This window comes from Ambystoma mexicanum, chromosome 3p (assembly GCF_040938575.1).
Source record: "Ambystoma mexicanum isolate Mex_15411 chromosome 3p, UKY_AmexF1_1, whole genome shotgun sequence".
In the NCBI taxonomy this organism is placed as follows: Eukaryota; Metazoa; Chordata; class Amphibia; order Caudata; family Ambystomatidae; genus Ambystoma; species Ambystoma mexicanum.
In genome coordinates this window covers 1,169,592,495-1,169,618,517 of record NC_090925.1, presented here as the reverse complement: position 1 = coordinate 1,169,618,517, position 26,023 = coordinate 1,169,592,495, and the positions used below count along the sequence as shown (strand labels likewise).

At 49.5% G+C, this 26,023-nt stretch overlaps 1 protein-coding gene across 1 annotated transcript in view; it reads right to left on the bottom strand.

Annotated features, from left to right (window-relative positions):
• Nucleotides 1-26,023, bottom strand: part of TXNDC15 (thioredoxin domain containing 15) — a 360,487-nt gene that overhangs the window by 261,004 nt on the left and 73,460 nt on the right. The window lies entirely within an intron of this gene.

The window sequence follows — 26,023 nt, the reverse complement described above, 5'->3', positions numbered from 1 at the left end:
TTACTTCCTGCATTAGAGTTCCTAAGTGACTAAATTATACACTCGGAACATAGAGTGTCACATGCCTCACTCATAGTACGATCAATGAAAAGCTTACCTGGCTTAATGCCAAACTGCCGTACTCAGGCTGGAAACAAGTCCCTCAGCCAAGCACAGTCGGGGTTGGGGGGCTAGAGGAGGCTAGGCCTCAAGAAGCCCCATGTGCACTCAGTGGAACCAACATAACCTTCTCGCAATTACAAACACTGTGCAATGGCAAAGTATACAATTCTACATATGATCAAAACAAAGTGTAGCGACACGTGTTTCGACCCAACCAACTTCTTCCAGGCTACAGTTCGTGATTACAAAAATATCAAAGAATCGAACCCCAATTGTTAAGGTTCATGAACAAAATATATGGTAATGGCGGAACTTGAATTAGGTAGTAAATAGTCATTACAAACAATAGGAAAATTGCAGAACATAGTTTACAGGACGAAGACGCACCAGGTTTGCGATTGAGCCATTCGGGTTCATGTTAACTAACAGTTGTGCACAATAACCTTGTAGTTATTATGAGCAAGCATTTACATTAAATACCGTGGCAATATGGCAATGAGGTAGAGCTGCGGTCAGTACTGGTGTAATTTCCAAACTGGAATCAGTCAGTGATTAGTTGTACAAATAAAGGTAAATTGTGGAAAACGTAATACTAAAGTAGTGCATTAATTGATATAAAATGGCACATTTATGGACAGAACCGTGAATCTACATGTATTTGTATGCACCACTAAGTAGTAATTTCAATACACAATACAGACAGAATTGCGCTACTACTAACATGGCGAACCCAAACGGCCGCTGTTGAAGCAGGAAGAATGCACTAGTGCGGCTACTATTTAAATGACAGCTGTGAATCAACTCGGTTGGATTCTTGTTACGCTGAAAAGCGTTCCCTTTATGTAAGTCGAAGCTCGTGCTGTTGCTTGGGTCAGTGGGGATGCAATTACAGGCATTTGAAATATTCATGGCATCCTGCATTCTATCTTTATTTTTCTTTCGCTTTGCGAACGGCGCACGTATGGATGGAACTACACAGTGTAGAATTCTGCCTCGCAATTGCGGTTCGGTAAACAGGTCCATGTTTCAATGGGCCTCATTCCGAGGTTAGCGTTAAATTACTGACTTTACCGGCATGGCGGAAATACCGTATCCGCGTTGGTAGCAGGGCGTAATTAGCACCATATTCCGACCTCGCGGGCACGAGCTTTCCGCCATGCCGGTAAACCCCCTAGCGCCATACCGGTAAAGGGCGCGTCAAACCCCTTACCGACAACAACCGAGACGTAACTAACACCATCGCCCTCCACGTAGTGCGTAAATAGCGGTGCCCGTAATTAACGATGACCGTAAATTACGGGCACCGGTAAAAACCGTAAACGGAAATTACGTCATCGAACAGGAACGGGAAGCATCATGGCGGCCATCTTTAAAATCAGAATCCATTGCAATCCTCCCCATACAGGACTCGTGGGCATATTGTGATAGGCAAAATAGACTCCAGAGACCAGCATCATGCCAAAAGCATTAAAAAAGGGTGCTGCGCGCATCAGAAGGAGAAATTCTCCCAGGATGAGCTCCAGGTACTCGTTGATACTCTGCATGAACATGCTGAGATTGTTTTCAGCAGCGACATGCGCAGGCCCACCATCCTCCGGAAGAAGGAGATATGGGAGCTGGTCTCGCAGAGGGTGAGCGCTGTCGGAAACACCCCCCGCAGCACGACGCATTGCTGCAAACGCTGGGATGACCTCCATCTGACGGTGCGGGCCATCCTCTCAGCAAACCGCAATCTGGCCCTAGAGACAGGAGGAGGCCCAGCCTCACCCATAAAAATGATGCCCTGGGAGGAAACATGTGCAGAGATGATGGGCACGGAAGCCATCGAAGGTGTTGGCGATATGGATTGCGGTGATCCTTCATCAGCTGACGCAGGTGAGTGCCATGAGTGTAAACAGTACATGCATCCCTAATGCAAGTCATCGCCAAGGGCTGGTCAAGCAGTCACATCATGTTTGGGTAAACCCCCCCCCTCCAATGATGCCGTAACAACTGGGACCCCCCCCCCTCCAATGATGTCGTAACAACTGGGACCCAGGATGATGTCAGGTGCAAGGCTGACACCCATATTGGGCATGCCACACAAAAAGCTGGTCAATGTCAGTCACCACAGTACTCCGCCAACATGAGTGACCCTGCCGACAGTATGCTTTTCCCATCCAAGCAAAGATCACAGCACCCAAATGTCACCAAAACGCTGCTATCCCATCGTAATACCATTGTCTGGAAGTAATTCTGACCCCCAGATCATTGCTCATGCTGTCTCTCTCTTGCCCCCCACAGGCACCGGTCATGAAAGTGAGGACCAGGAAGACCCCCGGACAAGTACCTCCCGGGGCACAGGCAGGGGACAGCACACACCTGCAAGCAGGAAGAAGGCACATGCCACACCAGCTGCCCCAGCAACCCCCATGGAGGGTACACAACCCCCATCCGCGGCCCTGGACATGCCTGCAGTTCTGCGGGACACATGCCCCACGCTGCACCATGAGGAATCGAGTGCGTCAGGGGAGAATGCTGCCATGTGCATCCTCGATGTGCCAGGCAGCACATCACCAAACACCATCGACAACGTGGAGGAGCCCAATGACTATGTACAGAGCCCAGACACTCCCTCGTACAGCCAGGTTGCCCATAGCGACCGTGGGTCGAGTGACGGCCCAGGGCTCACAGGCGAAGGGGATACACCTGTCTATCATGAGCCCACTCCCCCTGCAGGAAGTCCTGAAAGTCCTGCAGGCACAACAACACGAAGCCTGCCGACCACATCGCCCACATCGGCTGCAGAAACAGTGCGCTGCCAGCACCTCACGGGCATGATAGAGGAGTTTCTCCGGGACAACCGGGAATCAGGGTCGGTGCTACATAATGACCTTCAGGCCCTGGGCGAGATCATCAGTACCAGCACAAACCGCATCTGTGAGATGCTTGGCAGGATTGTTGATGCCCTGGAGGCAGCACTGCCCAAACCACAGCCCCAGCAGGAGGAGCCACCCTCCCAGAGCTCCTCCACGCAGACCAGCCCGGTCCGTAGGTCACTGCGCACGATGCGCCGGAATGGAAGGGATGCCCCAGGCTCTGGCAGTGCCCATTGACCGTGCAGCCACACACATGTGGCCAATGCTGCACTGATGGGAACATTGTGGGGTTGTTGTGGGGGGAGGGTGAGGGGGTTGAGGGTGTGTGTGGGAGTTGGGGGGGAGGGGGAGGGGGTGAGGGTGTGTGTGGGAGTTGGGGGGAGGGGGGTGAGGGTGTGTGTGGGAGTTGGGGGGGAGGGGAGGGGGGGGAGGGTGTGTGTGGGAGTTGGGGGGGGGAGGGTGAGGAGGTTGAGGGTGAAGGATCTGTTGTACACGTTTGGACATCATCATACAATACACAGTTTGGTCTATCCTACAATACAGAGTGGACATTCATTATTGTGCATGTGTCTTTTAATGTCTCACAGTGCATGTAGTACATGTATCCCCACACCCAGTGCCCAATGCCCTGTCATCCTCACCCCCTCAGCTGACTTGTTATTCAGTAATATTGCTCGATCAATGCTTGTCGCACGGAACGTCCCTCACGTGCATCGGCACCATGTTGCTGTTCTGCCATTCCTTCCTCCACCTCCTCCTCCTCCTCCTCCTCATCTGGTGGTAGCAGTCCCACGTCAGGGGGCAGTGGCACGTTCCGACGGATGCACATGTTGTGCAGCATTACACATGCCATGGTGATCTTGGACACCTTCTCGTGGCTGTAGATGAGGGCCCCACCTGACCGGCTGAGGCAACGGAATCGTGCCTTCAGAAGGCAGAAGGCCTGCTCTATGACCACCCGTGTACGGGTATGAGATCTATTATAGTCCTCCTCGTGCCTGTTTTGGGGGTTGCGGACCGGGGTCATGAGCCACGGTTTCAAAGGGTAGCCAGCATCACCTGCATGAGAGTGGAATGAAGGTAAGTGTTAGTACATTCATGGTGGAGAACTGTGCTAGTCTTACATTGCAGCGGGTGATGACTGGCCATGCACACATGTCCCTGGATACAGTCAACCCATTACTGGTCCGGCCATGTGTGCTGGCCAATGGAATGATGGAGGGGGTAGCTTCTCCCTGATGGGTCATGGTGCGCACTCATGTCTTGTTGCATGTGCATCGTTCATGCATGCAGCAGTGTTGGACTGCATTAATTGATGACTTGCATGAGACCTGCTGTAAGGGTGTGTTGGTAGTAGTTGGTAGCATACCCTTCATTCAGCACTGATTCCTATCATGGTGATTGGCAGCTATCCTATGGAGGTGCCGAACCAGTCACACGCAGTAGGATCCCTGTCAGACTAACCTCTATGCACTCCCATGGATGACTGTCCTTTGTGTTGAGATGCAGGAGTCAGCGACATGGTGCTATTGCACTCTATGGTACACGATGGCCTTACGGTGTGTGTGTAAGGTCCACCGATGTGTGGTGCATGTGTCGTGGTCTTTGGCCAGGGTAACTGTTTGTCAGGTACCATTAGGTGTTGGCTCGTATTCACAACTGTGTGGTTAGGTGGTAATGTGGCGTGCCACTTGTCATGGGGCACAGTGTTCTGTGAGGTGCGCAACGTACAATAGCGTTGTCATTCCCTCCCGGGTGGAGTATGCATCCCCGTCCCCACTTTCCCTCCCGGGTGGAGTATGCACCCCCCCCCACTTTCCCTCCCGGGTTTAGTATGCATCCCCCCCCACTTTCCCTCCCAGGTGGAGTATGCATCCCCCCCACTTTCCCTCCCGGGTGGAGTATGCATCTCCCCCACCCCCTTTCGACGTTGTCCGGCATGTCGGCCCATGTAGCGTGGTAGTGTTGAGTTCCGCAGGACCAAGGAGTCACGAGTTGATCCGGGGTACCGAGCATTGCATTGTGCGATGGCTTTACTGGCATTGCACACCATCTGGACGTTGATGGAGTGGTATTGCTTGCGGTTGCGATACGGCACCTCCATGGCATGAGGAACCACCAATTCTACGTGGGTGCAGTCGAGGGCACCTATGCAATTTGGCATACCTGCAAGTGCATGGAAGGCAGCTTTGGTATCATATATCTCCTGTGGAGTCCGGGGGAGGCATATGTAGTCCCTTCTGTGCTTGAGGAGGGCATCCAGCACTTGGTTGAGTATCCGGGAAAATATTGGCTGTGAAATGCCATGCATGTGCCCCACTGTATGCTGGTAGGTGCCTGTGGCAAGGAAGTGGAGCACGGACACTACCTTTAGTACAGGGGGGATGGCAGTGCTGATTTCTATGAGGCTCACTATGTCGGTATGTATCAGGGCCACTATGGTGGTTATGGTGTCCCAGTCAAGCCGGTACAGGGTGTGGATCTGCTCTGGTGTGAGGTTGAAGGGGGTGGCTCTGATGCGGGGAATTGGGGGCTGCTGGCGTGGTAATGGTGGCTGCACCGGTAGGGCATGCTGGCCCTGTCTCACCCTCCTTCTCCTCCTGTGTATCCTCTGTGGTGGGGGCTGTGGTTACTGTGGTTGCTGTGGTTGCTGTTGTCGTAGTTGCTGCCTTGCAAGCAGGGCCTCCAGCTCCAGGAATGCTGCTACAATTGGTATCATCTTGGTGTGGGTGGGAGTGTGGTGTGTGGGTGTGCTCCTTTTGTGCTGTGCCAGACTCTATTGCCTCCACCTGTGCTGATTGGGTGCACCTGTTCCTCTTCCAATCACTGATCAGGGTTGTTAACACCTTCCCCGCGATGCCGGTATTAACGCCATGGCGGTAAGGTACTTTGCGCCCTTGTGGAGGTCGTTATTTCCGTGTTCGCTTTGCTTGGAATCGGAGATGGTTTACGCCTTCCCGTTATTTCCGCGATGGTGTGTCGGGCGCGCGACACTGGTCCGCTATTTACGCAATCGTAGTTTACGGTGGCGTAAAGAACGGTGTGGCGGGTCAGAATGGCCCGTAACGGTAAAGGAAGTCGTTATTCCTTTACCGGTCTCGTTTTTCCCTTAACGCCGGACTCGGAATGACCCCCAATGTCTTGTCTTTGCACGAATGCTTAATAGTGCAAGAATATTTTTACAAACAAGATGCTCAAAAAATCGTAAGAATACATGCAGGAAACAGGTACATTTATTAATGTTTTATGCTTTCAGGAATGTTTAATGGTGCAAGAAGAGCTTTAGAAATAAAATTCCTCTAAAATCTTAAGAATGCATGCAGGTAACACGGGTTTCTTTATGTCAAACTTTTTTCTTCAGAATTGGGTTATATTTAACATAAGCAATTGGCAACAGAGATCGCACTGGGATATGCAGCATGGGTCTACTTAATTGGTCATGATAAAGAATTTATTTACCCATGTCTAGGTTACCTCACATGGACACACACAGGAAGGATATGTACTAATGATATGATATGGCATTTATAACGCACCTATACACAAGTGTTTCAAGGCGCGACGAGGCAAGGGAGGGGGAACAGAGGGAAGACAAACAACGATCCTACTAGGCCAGGTGTAATTCAGATCGCGTAAGTGCATGGGAAGGGGGAGGGGGAAAGTGCAGTACAAGGGATAAGGATACTAACAATAGTGAAGTACGGCCAGCTGGTGGCAAGTGCAAGGGTAACTGCAGACATAAGGTGTCAAGTGCTGGTAATGGAACTGTAGGCATACAGTAAACAATCCCCAAGTGTGGGGGTTGCCAGGAAGGCAATGCAGGTGTGCTACTGGAGGGGGAGGGGACCTGTGTGCAATTTCAGATTCAGCCAGGAAGTCAGCAGGGGAGAGGAGGAGAGAAAGCAGAAGCAAAGAGAACGGTTTTGAGGTGCTACCTGAACCGGAGATGGTTCTCAAGTTTTAGGGAGGCAGGGAATGCTGTTCCAGAGGAAGGCCTCAGCCGAGGAAAGAGATTTACCACCAACTCGTTGCTTGGAGAAGCGACTGATCCTGAGGGAATTGGAGGCGGATGAGGGAAGAGCTTGAGAAGGAAGATATATAAAGAGAGCTGAAGGTATTGAGGCCCCAGGCCCCAGAAGGCCTTGTGGACAATGCAAAGGGTTTTGAACTTAATCCTTGCAGCCACTGGGAGCCAGTGCAGAGATTTCAGTCCTGGAGATACAATCCCTGGGCTGGAGGCCAAGGACAAGTCTCGCAGTCCTGTTCTGGATGAATTGCAGAGGGCGGAGAGTAGAAGCAGACAGATTTAGAAAGAGGATGCTGCAGTAGTCCAGCCTAGAGATAACCAGAGCCCTGGAGACAGTGAGCTTCTGGGGGAAGGAAATGAAAGGAAGAATCCCTTTAAGAAGGTGCAGCTGGTAGTGTGACTTCTTAGAGACGTCAGAGATGTGAGGAGAGAAGGAGAATATTGAGTCGAAGATGACCCCAAGGTTTTTAGCCTCACAGGTGGGAGCAGGAAGAGGGCCAAGGGAGGCCGGCCAGAGAGTGACAGGAAAGGAGGGAGCAGGTGTTCCGATGAGAAGAATCAGAGTCTTACTGGCATTTAGGCAGAGATCATTGGCTGCGCACTACTCCTGGATGGCGGACAATGGGGGGCAAGCAGTTTGAGCATGTGTATTTTATACTTAGCAAGGCATTAAATTATGGGTTGGCAAATCACATCCACAAACTAATTGAACGATTAAAAGCACATTGAATGGTGTGGGCACGGCTGGCTGTTGATTGGTGACATGTGCAGGTGGTCCACGCACACAAACGGGTTGTGGCTAAAACTGAAATAGGCAAACACATGATTTGGAATAACATTAAACTATGCTTGCTACTGGTGTCATTTAATCTTAAAATGTGCGGTTTTCTTTTCATTTCTGTTCCTGTGAATTCATACACAAATTGTTTGAACCTCTCGACAAATGGGATGACACTATCCTTTTCATTGTGCATGCATAATTATGTTTGTAATTTGGACTGTATATGCCCTTAGGGGTACATGTGTATTGTTGCGGCTAAATATCTGTATCAATGCATGGATTGTGAATGTATATGCACTTATACATCTGGGCGCTTTCTTACAGAGTGTAGAAGTTACAGTTGTTGCAAAGCAAGTACAAGACAGACGTAGAGGTTACAGTTGTTGCAGAGCTTATGCACCGTTTTTGCGCTTGCATTGGCCTATCCTTTACCATATATTGTTTTGTTTATGAACTTTAACAATTGGGGTTTGATTCTTTGTTTGATATTTTTGCGATTACAAACTGTAGCCTGGAAGAAGACCATTGGGTCAAAACACGTGTCGCCTACTGTTGCGCTCACCTGGTCTCTGCGGAGGCGTTGGGGCACGGTCGCAGCCCTCCCAGGGATGAAACTCCTCTTGTCTGTTCCTCCCTCTGCGTCTGTGTGGGGAACTGCGGTGATGAGAAGTGCGGTTCCTGCGTGAATATAAGGGGGGGGCCGTATGAGTATGCAGCCTGTGGTCTGTGACCCCTTCTCCAGACCTCTTCTCCCTGGATGTGGCTTCCCTGGGGTTGCACTACTCGTGAGGCTCACCTGCTGAATGATGATGAGCTCTCCGTCCTGCTGCTTCTGGCAGGGGCGCTTGTTGGAGGGAACCGAGTTCCTTCACTGGTCCCTTGTCGTGGAAGTACAGGCCAGCTGCGACTAGTCCACTTCTCTTGTAGGTAAGTGTTTCCCTCGATTCCACTTGCCTGCTTGTCTTCCGAGCATTGTAATTATATTTGTAAAGTTTGTTCTCTGTCCTTTGTATGTAATGTCTCTTTTCTCTGCTCTCTCGCCTTGCAGTTGGTGTAGCGGTGCCGGCGGTAGCTGCGGTAGAAGAAGCGGAGCCGGCGGTACAGAGGAGCGGGGCGGGGATGTTCCGACAGCTGATAAGTAGCCTTTAATGGTGCCTTAGGGTGCGCGTTGGGTTTTAAATGCGGCGCGACACTGCTTTCAGCGTTTTCGGGAGTTCTAACCGTGTCTTGTCTTCTTTTCTTGTTTCAGGACTTCGGCTTCGTGGGACAGAGAGTGCAGGTGCTGCAACGTCGATTCAAGATCTGTCAAGAAGATGGAGCGTTGCCGTGAGATGCGAGCCAGGGTCCAGATAAGGATGCTGGTGTTGAGGATCACGAGGTAAGTAGCTGGTCCAGGCAGCGGGGAGCGTCACGTTGCACGGAGGTGCAAGGTAACGCAAAGCATTTGCTTGAGGGATCGGTGAGTTTATATATTCTTGTTCCTGTAGCTCTGGCCTGGCTGCTGCCACACCTGATGAAACAGCACCTGGAGACCAGGCCTAGGGAGCCACACCCGATAAGTCAGCACATGGGGATGTTCTCTGGAATAAAGGCTTTCAGCACCTGGAAAGTTCTTGTACAATAAAAGCACTCCTGCACTGAAATAAAGTGTTCCTGCTCACATATCTATATGAGCCTGACGCCAAAGGCGCCAGGACTGAGTCCAGCCAAGGCCCTTGTTTATGAGTCCCAAAGGGACATAAGCGAGTCAAGTGACCCATTGCCCCAATCACTAGATGGTGTGGTTTTTGTGTTCTGGGGCCCGTGGTCATGACAGCACTCCCCCTCAAGGCCCCTCTCAAGGGGGGTTTCCGCCCTGGCCCTGGTTTAGTCGGGTTATTGCGTTGGAACTGCCTGATTAATCGCGGAGTGTGGACATATTCACTGGGTTCCCATGTTCGATCTTGGGGTCCATAACCTTTCCAGTCTATAAGGTAGTATAGCTTGGACCGGACTATCCTAGAGTCTAGGATCCTTTTAACTTTGTATTCTGCTTCTCCTTCAACTATTGCGAGATCCGGTGGAGGATCGATCCGCGTACCTGGTCTCAATGATTTTAGGAGGGAGACATGAAACACCGGGTGGATCCGCATGTGGGCCGGTAATTCTAATTTCATGGCCACAGGGTTAATCACAGCTTTGATGGAGTAGGGTCCTAGGTACCTTGGACTGAAGATTCGTGGCCCCTTCAGAGAAATGTTTTTGGAAGCTAACCAAACCTTGTCCCCAACCTGATAATTTGGAGTCTTCTTTCGGTGATGGTTTGCAAACTGTTTCTGCTTTTCTTTGGCTCTGGTCAAATGTTCTGCTGCCTGCTTAAGGACTCGAGTGATGGTTTCATATAAGATCGTTACCGCTGGCATCTCCAGTGCTTCAAGCGAATCAAAGATAAATGTTCGTGGATGTCGACCATATACTGTGTAAAATGGCGTTTGTCCTGTACTGGTGTGGATGGAATTGTTGTATGCATATTCGGCCAACCAGAGTATGTCCTTCCAGGTATCCTAGGTTTGCTGCAACATGCACCTTAAGTACTGCTCTAGAGTTCGATCGGTCCATTCGGTCTGGCCATCGATTTGCGGATGATGACTTGTGGACAACCGAAGGTCGATTTTGGCCATTCTGCAACATCTCCCCCAGAGAGCTGAGACAAACTGAGTTCCGCGGTCTGATATCAATATTGATGGGAATCCGTGTAGTCGGACAATTTGTTCCAAAAAAGACGGTGGCCAGCTTAGAGGCCGTCTGGACCCCTTTTAGAGGAATGAAATGGGCCATCTTAGTGAACAGATCCACGATGACCAGGATGGTGTTGTATCCGTTGCACGGGGGAAGATCGGTAATAAAATCCATAGACAGCTTATGCCAAGGCACCGGGGGCACCGGGGGCAGCTTATGCCAAGGCCTGCAGGACTTTGTTTTTGAGACTTGTGCTGAGCGCAAACACCACAGGTTGCGATGAACTGGGCAATATCTTTTTGCCATGTGGGCCACCAGTAATTTTTCTTTATCTTAGCTTGAGTTTTAGCCATTCCTGGATGTCCTATTAAAGAGTCATGGTAGTTTGTTATAATTTGGTTTTGCAGATCTTTATCCGGCACGTACAGTCTCCCTTGAAAGTGTGGTAGATTGTTCACGATAATGTATTGGTCTCCTCTTGACAGCCATTCCTGCTGTTCTGATTGGTTCATCAAGTGTTGATGGTCAATTTTTAGGTCGTCCAAAGTGGCAGTTGCTGCAATCGTGTTCAGGATTAATTCTTCAGGAATGATTGCCACAGGGTCTGGTGTGGTGAACGCCTTTTCGTCTTCGCTCATTCATGATAGGGCGTCTGCTTTTTCATTGCGTACTCTGGGTCTGTAGGTAATGACAAATCATTCTGCAAAAAAAGAGCCCAGCGGAGTTGACGTGATGATTGTGCTTTTGCGGTTTTCAGATATTGTAGGTTACGATGGGCCGTAATGACGGTGACTGTGTGCCTGGCTCCAAGAAGGTAATGCCTCCTTGGTGGTTGAGTAAATGAGGATGTCGCCGATATAGACGAGTGCGCACACATCCAATAGTTCATGGAGCACATTGTTCATAAAATATTGGAACGCTGCAGGGGCATTACATAGCCCAAAGGACATAACCTGATATTTGTAAAGGCTGTATTTAGTACGAAAGGCTGTCTTCCACTCATCCCCCCTTTTTGACTCTTCCCAGATGGTAGGCCCCTCGTAAATCTAATTTGGTATAAATTTGTGCGTTTTTTACTTGATCCAGAAGTTCTGGAATGAGTGGCAATGGGTAACGTTTTTTTACCGTTATCGGATTGAGGACTCTGTAGTCAATGCAAGTTCTCAGGGCTCCCTCTTTCTTAGGCACGAAAAATAAGGCAGAGGAAGCAGGGGAGTTTGACGGGTGAATGAAGTCGTTGGCTAAATACTGATCCAAGTATGTTTTTAAATGTTGATTTTCTTGCTCCGTTTGGGCGTAAATCCAACTGCAAGGAATCTGGGCTCCGGGTACAAGATCAATTTGGCAGTCGTACGTTCTGTGCAGGGGTAAGGTATTTGCTTGCTTCTTTTGAAATCCATCTTGGTAATCCAGGTATTCAGAGGGTAAAGAACTGGTGAGACCTAATAAGATTCCCTTCTTTGAACTTGGTTTAGTGTGATCTTTCACTAAGCATTCTTTGTTGAAACAGGTGTTGGCACAGTCTGGGGGAAAAGTCAGAACTCTTTTACGCGAGTCGATCTTGGAATTATGGGTTTCCAGCCAAGGCATCCCTAATATCATTTGGAACTGAGGAGCGCCAATGAGATCGAAGGTGATGTCCTCTTGGTGACCTCCCTGACACAGAAGCGTAACTTTTTCGGTATAATGCGTCACTGGGCCAGATGACAACCAAGATCCATCAACCGCTGTAACATTTTCCGATCTCTGCTTCTGTCAGAGAGGAAGACCTATCCGGATAACCAAATCTTGGTCAATGTAATTCCCCACAGCTCCACTGTCAATATATGCTTCTAAAGCAAGCATTTTCAGTGGGTGTTTGTGGTCTACCAAGAGCACCGGGATGGCTAGGTGAGGTCTGTATTGGTTCCTTTTCACTTCTCGACAAGTGGACCCCTACGCTAGCCGGGTGTTGGGAGTTTCCAGAGTCCAGTTCTTCTTCTTCACTCGTCAGTTGCTCCGACTGTTCTCCTGAGTGGTTTCACCGGACATTCTCGGAGAAAGTGTCCTGCTTTGCCACAATACAAGCAGAGCTGTTGCGGTCTTCTTTTTTCTCTTTCCGCCTTGGTGAGAGGGCTCCGCAAGCCTCCGATCTGCATTGGTTCAGACCGTTCATGCGGCTTGGCCCGATTCTCACGGGGTCGCACATAGACCGACCGCCCTTCAGCTCTGGCTCTATCCATTTCCCGATTCTGAAATCTATGATCGAGTTGAACTGTTAGGTCAATATATTCAGCACCCCCCCTCCGAGGGATTTACTACTTGGGCTAAAACGTCCTTAAGCTCCCCTCGTAATCCACGGTGAAAGAGCATAGTTCTTTTTCTCTCTGGCCAATTTGTTTGGACTATAAGACGGTTGAAGGAGGCGATGTAAGTTCACAAATCTTGGTATGCTGCCGGAGTGACAATAATTCATTGTCCAGAGCCTGACCTTGAGCATGCTGTGCAAATAGTTTCTCCTATTTGCGCTGAAAACCCCCAAAGTCCCGAAGCAAGGGGTCATCTGGAATTACCAAGGGTATAGACCAGTCTGCTGCACTTCCTCCCAAATCTGAAAGTACAAATGCCACCCTAGATTGATTGTTGGGGGAAGGCCCCAGGTCTGCACAGAAAATGAAGGCGGCATTGATTCATGAATACAGCGTACTTATTTGGATCACCAGTGAAGCGTTCGGGTAGAGCAAAGGGAACCGCCCCTGGAAGAACCACCTATACGTGTGTTGGCATTGACTGGTGGCGGAATAGGGTGGGCCAGCCCCGGTAACAGGGCTTGGCCAGTCTGTGCTTGGATCATATACCTTGCTAAATCGTCTGTGCGTTCTCGATTCACAATGAAGTCCCTCCTTAAGGCATTGGTTTCCTGTCTTGAGGCATGAACTTCAGCCTGTAACTCTACCAGTAACTGGGCAAACTGGTCAGTTTCTGAAGTTTCCATAACACCGAGGCAGAGATTCGTAGGAGGCTTCGCGTTCGTTACGCTCACCTGGTCTCTGCAGAGGCGTTGGGGCACGGTCCCTGCCCTCCCAGGAATGTTACCTGGAAAGTTCTTGTAAAATAGAAGCACTCCTGCACTGAAATAAAGTGTCCCTGCTCACATCTCTATATGAGCGTGGCGCCAAAGGCGGCAGGACTGAGTCCAGCCAGGGTCCCTGTGTTTATGAGTCCCAAATGGACATAAGTGAGTCAAGTGACCAATTGCCCCCATCACTAGATGGTGTGGTTTTTGTGTTCTGGGGCCTGTGGTTATGACAGCTACACTTTGTTTTGATCTTATGTACAATTAAATACTTTGCCGTTGCGCAGATTGGCTGTGTAACCTTGCGTTTATCATTTTGAACTGGATACGGTGGGCACAGGTGTCCACCAATACACAAACATCTGCCGCAGGCACATATTCTCTAGTGGAAGTAGGAGGTCTTTTTAGTACTTTGGTACAGACAAGCGCACTGAGTTCCGGCTGGTTGCCCAACTTAGCTTTGCCTTCTCTCAATTGCCACTCAAATGTGTAACCCTCATGGAAAGGAGGATTGGGGGGAATGGAACATATACAAACAGCACCAGTTGCTGAATGTGAGTTACAGGAGCGGAAGGCCCAACTTTGGAGGCCACTGTCGAAGCGAAGAGAGGCAGAAGGAGAAGAGGCTGCAAAGCAGAGGAGATGGTGACATAAAGGGGCAGATATCGAGTAGCGGGAGGTAGTGGTGGGGGAAGAGACCCAGGAAGAGGTAGTAACATCAAAGATGGCGAGTGAGCAGAAGAGACATAGGAATAGGTGGGTACATCAAAGATGAAGGTGGTAACGTCAGGGTGGAGGCCAAGGAGGAAGTGCCAACATCTCAAGTGGAGAGAGGAAAGAAACAGAAGGTGGCAATATCTTGAATAGAGCAGACAAGGGGAGGTGATGGAAGACGAGCATGGTAACAAAGTATAACCCTGGGGCCAGGAGGAGGTGTGGATACCAGGGAGCATGAGTGACACAGGCCCAGTCATCTCAGGAGAGGAGGGTGACAGAGGTCGGAGGGGTTGGGGGGGGGGGTAACGGGGAAGATCAAGACATGTAAGTGTCAATCTGCATGTCGCACTGTTACGTGCTTGACCTCATTCTGGTCTGTGGCTTCCAAGATAGTATTCTGGGAGCGACAAAAGGCTATTGAGCAGCATATAAAGTCAACCCAGAACAGTGAACGGACAATCAATCGGGTAGATGGTTCCCTTGCCCCATGTAATCACATTGCCCACCATTTCCATGGTGTAAGGACAAAGCCAAGACATTCGATGTCAGTGGTGATTTACTTGGAGCTTGGGTACTGGTGGTGATTTGCAGGGGTGGATTATACAAACCGGCGTTTTAAGCAGGAAAGGCAGGAAGTGGCAAGGGTACCAGAAAGGATCTCCTTCGAGGATCAGGATAGACTAAAAGGAAGCAAAAAGGAAGAGTACACTGAAAAGGTTTCTATGTCATAATCTTGCGTTTTAAAGTCTGAAGACTGATTTTCTTTTGGCTGTTTTTGTATAGGCTTTAAAATGCGGTATTACATAGAACCTCCCTCCTACCCCACCCTCTCCCTCATCAAGGGGGGGGGGGGGTTTAACCCCCTTGAACCTGCCCTTTCTCCACCCACCACATCTAAAAACACACATTCTCCCCACTCATACGCATACAAGCACATACTCACATACAAACACATGCTCTCAAATGGATCGCCTCCTTCCTCAGCAACAGAAAACAAATAACCCTCCTCTCCCCTTTTGTCTCAACTGCCTGCTTGCTTGGTGAACACTGGAGTACCCAAAGGTGCATGCCTATTTGCTCTCCTATTCAACCCTCTATATGACCACTCTACCTGGAATCATCCGCACGCACAACATCTCCTGTTACAACTACGCTGATGATACCCAAATTATCCCAAGTCGGGCACCAACTCCCCATCCCAACCTTGAAGCTTGTCTCCTCCATATCGACCGATGGATGACAAATCACCTCCTTTTGAACCCAGATAAAACTGAAATCATGGTGTGCAGCAATACTGCCCTTCTGCCACATATGCTCCCATGGCCCTGTACCTCGGCCCCCAGCCCCTCCGATATTGTGAAAAACCTAGGCTGCACTATGGACTCAGGCCTAACCCTCTCCCATCAGATCAACAACGTGTCAAAATACTGTCACTACCACCTCAAACTTCTCAGACGCATTTTTCCCCTACCCCTCCTACCCGAACAGACTTGCCACAGTTATGCCTATTGTGATGTAGAGACTGGGCTATGCCAACTCCCTATACCTAGGAGCTCCGGCATACCAACTCAACAAACTCCAAAGAGCCCAAAACGCTGCCGCAAAACTGCTCCATGCCCTGGGTCAAAGAGACCACATTTCACCAGCACTCCAAACCCTTCACTGGCTCCCAGTGGGACAAAGGGCCACCTTCAAAACCCTATGCATCACTCAACGAGCAGTGCACGAGACCGGCCCACTGTACCTACAAGAAAAGATAACACCATACCTCCCCTCTCGCACCCTAAGATCAAACACTGCTCTCCTTCTAGTGATTCCAACCTCCAACAATGTCAGGATCGAGGATCCGCCTTCTGAACCTTGGCCCCAAATCTGTGGAACTCGCTCCCCCCACATATTTGACACACCCAAGATTATATGACGTTCTGCAAAGCCCTAAAAACGTGGCTCTTTCCGTAATGCTGACCGCGACAATCTGAAGCGATTGAACCCTTGCAACCAGATGACTAATGCTCAATGAGATCCCGAGCAATGACGCCACTGAATACGCTTACTAAGTGACTATTAAGCAAACACGCCTGAAATCCGGAATAGCAAACTCCTTAGTTCATAACTCCACCCAAACACACCTCCAATATCACTATGTTTACTCTCTTCTCTACGCTATCACACAACTAGAATGCAGCTATAACCCTCGAACTATTTCGGCCTAGCTGCTCACATACGAACATTACCCCCATGAATACCTCATTACATTAAAAAGCAGCCACATCCCATGACAAACCGGCCTAGCTGCTCACATAAGCGTCCTACACAGGCCTAACACAGCCAGAACCCAGTCCTGGTGCCCACCCTCCAGACTGCACACATTCAACTGATATCAATACCACCACACCTAATGCTAGGTTGCAGCTACCATCAGGCAATTGCATCAGCTGCTCATATAAATGGTGCACCCAAGCACCCTATGACACCTTACTCGCTCAATGAACCTGGGCTAAGGTCCCCGACGGCGTTCAACCTACCAGCGGTTTTAGGTCATACCAATGAAATATAGAGCGCTTATATAAATGCCAAATAACATAACATACACCCACACATAAACACACAAACAAATACCTGTTGTCCCGCAGCGGTTCTTCCTGCTACTGACCAGCCTGTCCACCCTGCACGCACTCATGTGCGGCAGATGACAGATTTAGAAAGAATGTTCTGTGCAGTCACAGAGCGGTCTTTCTAAATCAATCTTTTTTTTTTTTTATTTTATTCAAAAAGGTCTTTTAACTTAGGACCTGAAAAGGGATCCATCGGGCACACCAAAACAATGAGTGTGCCAGAGGAAGAGGGACCCGTGAGAAAGACTGGCATGGAAACTGAGCAAGAACAAAACTCAGAAAATGCAAGCAGGAAACAGCAGCAGGGGAGAACGTATATGACTACAGTGCAGAATACTCGCAGAGGGTGTAAGGCAGTTAAAGGAGTGTGACAGATTCATAGGTTTTACATAGTGGGGAGGGTGGGATCCCTCTCAACCTGAGGGAGGCTGCCTACCAGACCCATGCCAGAGCCAGACCTACCCCAGTGGTGTGTGGAAGTTAAAAAGGGACGCCCCCCACACCTGGGTCCCCAGTATGCATGAAGCCTTGCATGTACATTGCAGCCTCCTTCTGTATTCCTATTCCTGCCAGCCTCGGTCCTGGCCAGGTGTCTTTCTACTCTTTCAGATGGCTCCAAAGGAACTCGAACACCAAGCATGCACCGGTTAGGGCCTCGGGATGAATAATGGCGCCCGGGAAGCAGCACGGTCAAGAGAAAAACTGCAAGTGCACAATGCAGCCTGAAATAAGAGAAACTGACTTGTTACCCAAATGAAAACAGACTAAGCTTCTCCATTCAGGAACCAAATGGGAGACCAAAATCATACCCCACAAACCCCAAACTGGGGAAGCAGTGGGTAAGCAGCAGTGGGCTGGAGCCAGCAAAGCGCCCACTCTAGGCGAGACTAGGGAACACTTCCCAAAACCTTTGTAGGCAAAGACATATTTGATCCAGAAGTCGAACATACTATCACAGAGACCGCATGTCAAAGATGGAGGCTTAAAAGGTGGCAGGGCTTAAAGTCATTGTGGAAGTTCCAGTCCACGAGAGGAAAGCTGAGAAAGAGATAGCCCAGGGAAGCAGCAAACTCAGGTAACCTATGGGAGCAGCTGGAACCTTTAAGGTAGGTAGGGGAGGGCTATAGAAAGCCAGCAGAGTCATCCGACAATGAAAGGCGTAAGGATGAAGTCAGAGGAGATACATGAGGATTAAAAGACAAGAGAGGAGTGTGCAGCACCTGGAGGAGACTTTGGAGTGTTTACAGAGAGAGGGAAGGTAGGGTGTTTGCGGTGTGAAAAGGGTACCAATTGGGTGTCAGTAGAAGAATGTTTGAAGGTAGTTTTGGAGTGAGAGTAGGAGGAGGGTTGAGAGTATAGGAGAGGAGTATAAGAGGGAGAGAGGGGATGAGCAAGTGTGGGACAGAAGGCTGCGGGAGAGCACCTAAACTGTGTGACAAATTGCTTGTTTGTGCAAAAAACATGTTTGTAATAAAAACTGAAAACTTACTGGAATGGGGTTGTGACTCTTTAAGAACTTACAGCAGGCTTAACAGTGTCCAAATTACGGCTATCATCACCTCAAGGCAAAACCAAAGCTCAGGAGAAGTCGCAGTAACATGCATGCATGGAAGTAAAGCAAAAAGGTCTTCTGATCTGTGTGTATTATACATAGCGGAGCCAACGCTTACGGTCCATCAGGCTTAGCGGCCGCAAGGATCCTGCAAAATGATGCAAGGTAAGCAGCGATGTGGGACGGTAGGAGTAGGCCAGGACAGAGAACAAGAATAGGAAGGGTCTAGCAGGCCAGGTCTGCCCAAGACAGGACGAGATGGTGGGAGGAATGACACGGCGACAGGGAAGTTACAGTTATCTCAGAGAGGGGAAGAGGTGCAGGGCAGGTTCAGCATAGCCTAGGGCCCCCTTTCTAGCTCTCCCAGGCAGCCAGGACCCTGGACCAATCTACTTGCAGAATGTGGGGCAAGAGTCAATTATGGCATTCGGGACACCCGTACACCTGCAACCTCAGAGGACGAGAAGTGAAGTAAATCCCTTCTCTGGAACTGTATAGACTGACATTTATCCAAAGGCTCGAAGGCCCAACCACCAGTCTGGTGGGGCAGGACATTTCCTTGGGAAGACCATTATTGTTTCTTTTAGGGAGATTCCATTTTTAAATTTCAGCAGGCCACTACTTGTACATAAAAAAAAGAAAAACTGAAACTGGGCTATTCCACACCGAGCTATGTACCCATTACATTGTAAGAAAAATCAAGTGGCAACAAGAATTTATTAATATATCCAAGAATGGGTGATCAGCAAACAGCAGGCACTTGGGAAGGACACTAGCCCTGGGTCATTCAGTTAAAGCACAGGAGAAAAGAGTGTGGACCAGATGCACGCCACTCTCAATTTTGCATGATAATACTGAACATTAGTGGAAAAAACAAATTTGCTCATCAGTTTCTTGGAACATCATCTTTTTATTGGTATGCTACCGACACATGTTTCGGCCTATCAACCGGGTTCGTCTTCAGGGATTTATTGTGCCGCAAGTCAGACACCAAATGCATAATACAACAAAGAATAAATGTGTCCATATAATACCAAACGTTTCATCCATTACCAAAAGATTCATGATCCAAATGGCCATGTACATTCATCAATGTCAAATCTCAGCATGAGTTGCAGAGGAAAAAGGGAAAAGACAGAAATGTCCCAACATTTCCAAAATACACAAATTACTTGTTACCCCAAATTCTCAGTACATACATACAAGCAAGAAATTGCAGGGGCCTAATTATTAGTCCTAGTTATATATCACAAACACTGACGGGTAAATCAAATCTACCACCACCATTCGCATGCGGCCACCACTAAGGCACCAAACCAAAAACATTCAGGTTATAGAGTGCAAATTGCACATGCTTATTAAGGTCAAATTGTGATACCTTTCGTAATTTAGCCATTTTGTGCAATCAATGGGAATAAAATTTGCTCTCATGCTTTAATAATCCCTTAAATTGTCTAATTTACTGTTTAGAAATTCAAAAAGTGAACTCTGATCACGACTGCCTTTCGAAAAATCTATTGAAGAACCTGCAATCTTCATAAACTGCTCGTCCTGTGAGAAGATGTTAGTATTTGTCAATTTATCACCACCCCCATTGTGCATGTAAAAAAGTCAAAAGTGATTTTGTATGTATTGTTATTACCTTAGTGTATTCAACCAATTCTCTTCTTAACACAGTCAAATGAAAGTCAAGATTAATCTCCTCTTGTAAGAATGCCATGGCAAAAGAACCCCCTAGAAAGTACCCAATTAATGGTTAATTATAAATGTGCGTCAGGCTTAAACACTAGCCACCACGTTCTCTCCAAATTACTTAACCCTTTACCTCTAGAGAAAGGGGTCTTCCTCACTAGTTGTATAACGTCTTGAGCGGCTGACCAAACCATAAATCTGGACCAGCAAATTATTCTGGGGTTAAAAGGCTTTGATGCCTCTAAACAAATTGACACAAAGGGAAATTGGTCGCATATAGTTACACCTCATATGCTGGTCTATTGACCAATTGCATCGTTCCAAATGCGTAACCGCCTCATCACACATATACAGTAATTCATGGAATTAATGTGTGCCAAAAATGGTGGCGCAAGTGTGAAAATCGTAGCGCACGCGTGCGAAACCCGTGCAACTGCACGTTTCCCGATTCATGTAAGGCACTGCGCCTGGCTTACCTGGGACCGGCGCCGAATCTGCCCGTGTCTCACACTTCATTGTGACATCCCGAAGGCTTTGCGCGAGACGCCCAGTTAAGGCGCACACCATCCAGCGCACACACCTAAAAAGGGTGCGGAACACGCGGAATGGGGAACAGCACGCGAAAATGTGGGCGTTACAGGGGAAGTACTGCTGCGAAATCCTTGCAACGCCCACACACGCGCTAACAACACGTATTCATGGAATCTAACAGGGCAAACCCACGCATACCAAAAACGCACAAAGCCAGAAACAAGTACGCCAGGCGAAAGCTGGCGTAAGCACCCCCGTGCAGCATAAAAGCGCGCGCAAACAACAAACAAGCTCATACAGCTACGATGAATGTACTATTCCTCGGAGCAGTGATCGTGGGGCACCGCAGGAGGGGGAGGATAGCCAGGCCCTGCATTTTTTTACCCAGGACCAGCCTTTTTGGGATGCCTGATGACCAGGTCTATGGCAGGTATAGGTTTCCACCTCATATCATCCTAGACCGGGTCACCGAGTGGGAGGATGACCTCACATCACCCACCCTGTGCTCCCAAGCACTGAGCCCCTTGGGAAAGGTGCTCAACGTACTGCATTTTTTGGCCACTGGGTCATTTCAGCGGACAACTGGCATAGTTGGCGGTGTCTCACAGTCACGCTGCCTACACCAGGTGTTGGCAATCATGACTGCACGCCCCTCAGTCCGCAGGCACATATACATGCCCAGAACGCCAGCAGAAAGGCAGGCCGTGGTCCAGGACTTTTAAAGGGTGGCACACTTCCCCAAAGTGCTTGGTGCCATTGATTGCACCCATGTGGCTCTACGTCCACCTAGGGCCACTGAGCACATCTATCGCAACCGCAAGCACTGGCATTCCATCAACGTGCAGGTGGTATGCCATGCCAAGGGAATCATCACCTCTGTGTCCGCAAACTATCCAGGGTCCAGCCATGATAGTTTCATATTCAGAATGTCACCCCTAAACCAGGTCTTGGAAGCTGGGAGGCATGGCGACACATGGCTCATTGGTGAGTACAAATGCCTGTACACATGCATGCATGTCACACACAGACAAACCCGACTAATCACAACCATTATCACCTCCCCAGGGGACAGTGCCTACCCTCTGAGCACCTAAATTGTGACGCCAATACGGAACCCCACCACACCACCCAAGGTAAGATACAACGCAGCCGATATTGGAACCAGGGGCATAGTGGAGCACACATTCGGAGTGCGGAAGTCACGTTTCTGCTCCCTTGACCGCTTGGTGGACAGCTACTATATGCACCCCGAGTAGTGTGGAGGATCATTGTGGCAGCATGTGTCCTGCACAACGTTGCAGCACGGCGGGTCGTAACGGTGGACATGGTGGTGCGCCCACATGCACGCCCGCTGTGCATGGGAGGGGAACGGGCACGTGGCGAGGTAGCCTGTACCCAGCTTGTGGCTACATTTTCCACCTAAAATCCCACCCTTGTGGAGTGCACACAGGCCTGGCACATACCAGGTGACAATCGATGACGACAAAGGGACAGTCAACTGTCACAACCTTACCACCCTGAGAATGTGTCCCTGGAAGTGCTACATTGTGTGCATCCCTAGCTACTTAAACCCAATCCTGTGTGTCCAAAAGGCACACATTCATGGCGCATAATCCACTACCCCCTTGCAAAACAGCAGATCCAAATACTGGTATGTCACCTAAACCCTCCCAAACCCCATGTCACCCGCCCGACACACCATGCCATGGCATGCAATGTGAAAGCAACCAAATAAATGCACAACACATAATGCAACTGTCACAAAGTGCACCGTGACAAATGGAAACAGGGCAGAGACAATTCCCTCTGACACATCAAAATGAAACCGTACACATGAACATATACTTACCAGCATAACAAATCATGAACACAGGACTCAAGAGTGGCAACGTCAGACAGTGACCAATCACAATAGCCCAAGTATCCCAATGTGACAAAGCCACCACATGGACCTCTCCCTTCTTCAGTGTGTTGCTGGTAGCTAAATGTGGCAGGGTACCGCATACAGCATGAAGTGCATCAACAATGGAGACAGGCAAGGTAATATATGAAGATGCAACATGTAAATATATGCACAATGAGCAATATTTAAGCCAATACACATGTCAACCACGCACTGGAGAAACCATCATGAATGCCCACTAGGGGTGTGTACACAGTTTGGACTTCAGACTGCCCACACAACTGATGGAAGCCCAAGGCCTCCGAGTAAGTTAATGTCACACAGTGCCCTCCTTGCAAGCCCATGGAAAGGGGAATCAGGAGTGGCAAATCAAAAATGGCCATGGTTGACCAGGGGGGGAAGAGATGGGGGCACCCATGAGGGAGGAGGGAGGAGGTGCAGGGTGCACCTCAAAACACACATGCGTGGATGTTGGAAAGAAAAACCTCCTGCACAGCTAGCCTATAGTGGGAGAACTCCCGCTGTTGTCACCCTCTGGTGCAATATGAGAAGGTTTGCATGGTACGGGTGGCTGACCATGCATAGCCCTGGCATGCTCCTCCATGGCAGCAAGCATGCAGGTCTGAAACATTTGGTTCTGCAGGATGATGATCCGGAGGTCCCCATGCAGCACCTCACGTGTAGCACGGAGTTCCGCCTGCAAGGCCTTACATGTTGCACGGACTTCCGCCTGCAAGCCCTCACGTGATGCACAGATCTCCTCACGGGTTGCTTGGAGCTCAGCCGAGTTGTTGTGTGTTAGCTGCTCCATCTGCTGTTCTGCCCGTCTACTCTGGGCCATCTCAAGTGCACCCAGAGTAGCTCTCAGGGTGGTGTGATCTTCCCTCAGGGCATCCCTGTGGGCCTGTGCCTCTGCAGCCATGGCTGTGCGTAGAGCCCCCAGTTCAGCCCGTCGGTCCCTGTTGGCGGCCAACATGTCCTGCCTGTGTGAGCGGCACGTGGACCACGTTGCCTGCTGCTGGAGCTCCACCTGCCTTTCGGGGTGGGGGGGGGTAATGGAAGTGGCCACCCTTTCCACGGCCTGAGCCATCATCTTACATGATGCCCCCTCTTGCTGTGCAATGGCATACATGGAATTCTCCCACATAGTATTACCCGGTGGCGCACGGCCACCGCGTTGCCGGACACCACAAATGTCAGGCCCAAGGAGACGTGGACCTTGCTGTGCTGGCTCTGCCTGTGGCTGCAGGACTGCATTCCTCCTTTGATCTGCTGCCCCAGTAACAGGAGCAAATAGTGTGGAGCGTGACCCTGCATCCGTAACCGTCACAGGTGGACATACGAACACTGAATGGGCCCTTGAGGGGTCTACCCCCAGTGCAGGTGTGTTGGACAGAACAGCATCCATGCCAGAATCACTCACCTGCGACGGGACATATAGGTCCATATTCGATTCAGCACCAGAGGCATAGAGATCCTCAGAGGTGTACTCAGAGACACCCGTGGACAGGATGGTCTGTAGCACCAATGGATTCTCGTGTGCTACCACCCCACGTCCTCCACTGGTGTCTGGTTGGGGCTCTGAATACTCCTCCCCCTGTGCCATCTCCTCCTCCTCCACTGCTTCCACTGCCTCATCACCTGCACAAAATCAAAAAGAACACATGACCAGACATGTTAACAGCATAGGCCACACAAGGCATTACAATGTTGACATCCAACACATTAATCAGACATGTCACACGACACAAACTCAGCCATGCACGCAGTTGCAATGAAGTGGAAAGGGATCCTGAGAGTAGACAAGGGTGAGTCTAAAATTGAAAAACAACACGTGCTGCATGGTGCAGAGCACCTGCATCACACAGAAGTCTGTTACTAGCAGGGACCTTCAACAAACATGACAGATGCCAGCACACAGATGGCACGTGGCATAACCATGGCAGAACTGACAAGAAGGCCCAGATGGGAGTGAAATACTACTGTCCACCATCCATGTAAAATATATGTCATCAGACAGTACATGGAAATCACTACGACAAATACACACGTGTCACACGATGCAACAACGCCAGTGTGTTGAAATACAGTGACGGGAGGCACATCGATACATCAATGGTAGGTCACTTTTACATCACACAAGTGAATAGGCACGTTGAAGGTTGAAACAGGGCTCAGAAGTGAGCGGGTGCAGTGCAGTACATGTGTAGGGCTTCAACTGTCAATAAAAAGACAAAAACAGTAATTACAATGTCGTGCCATGATGGCAGTGTAAGGGCAAGTGCAGTTATCATGTGCAAAGTGTTTGCAGTGGGTTGTAGGGATACAGTGAACCCCAAAGCCAAGGGCGGGGGATGGCTTGGAGGCAGTGCATGGGTCAAAATGGTCACTCAGAGTACCCTGTTGTAGCAGACAGTGTGGGCAGATGTCAATTGCATACTCACAATCATCTGTGACTTCAGCAGGGGAGAGGAGGACAGAAAGCACAACACATGAGTAAGCATCAGAGGTGGATCCCAGACCTGGAAAACCCACAACACCAGTTGCATAGAGGCAAGGAGGTTGTACCAGAGGGGGCACCTGCTCGACACAGATAACCCCAAACAAATGGTCATGACGATCAACTGACCCTGAGCGAGCAGGAAAGGGATGATGAAATACCATGAGAAGGAGTAAATACTGGAGATTCAGTCGGATGAGGGGCTTGCTTGGAATGCACATGGTCCATGAATGAACACTCATGGGCACTGTGAGCCTGTGCCATCAGCACAGTCCGAGTGACGGACCCTGCATCAAGGCCAAAGGATGTTCCACACAGTACAGGTCTGTCAGAGTTGCAGAGGGAAGAGTGCATATTCACAGAAAATTTAAACAGGCCGTTGTAGTAGTACGGCATGGGAATCGCCAGTCCCATGGAGACAGTGTGCTGCTGGGGGATAGAGAGGCAAGGAAGGATGGCCCTGAGGAGGATCAGCTTGCAGGGTGACCTCACAGAGACGTCAGTCATGTGATGACAGAGGGGGAGTGTTGAGTGGACGATCATCACAGGCTATCCGCAAACATGTCATTGAGCAAGAATATGGACAAGAGAGGCTGGAGAGTGACTGACATGGAAGGAGGGTGCAGGTGTGTTGATGAGGATTGCATCCGTGTGCAGCACATGGTCTGTATGCAGTCCCCATCATAACAAGCACATATCAGTCAAGCATTGCATGGGTCACACATGGCAGTTATGACTACATAGCCTGAACTGGCAGTCAATCACAACACATCACCCAAGCAACATACACATGGCCTGGACACACGCATGGACACTCACCGGACATAATCTCAAGATCCGGGAGGTCTCCCACGCCTTGGATCTGATCCTCTGCGATGAACCCTCCAGCGATCACCTCATGTTCTGCGAGTTAATCATCCTCTGGTGGTGTTAAACCACTATGTACAGAATACTCTTGTTAACAATAGTGGC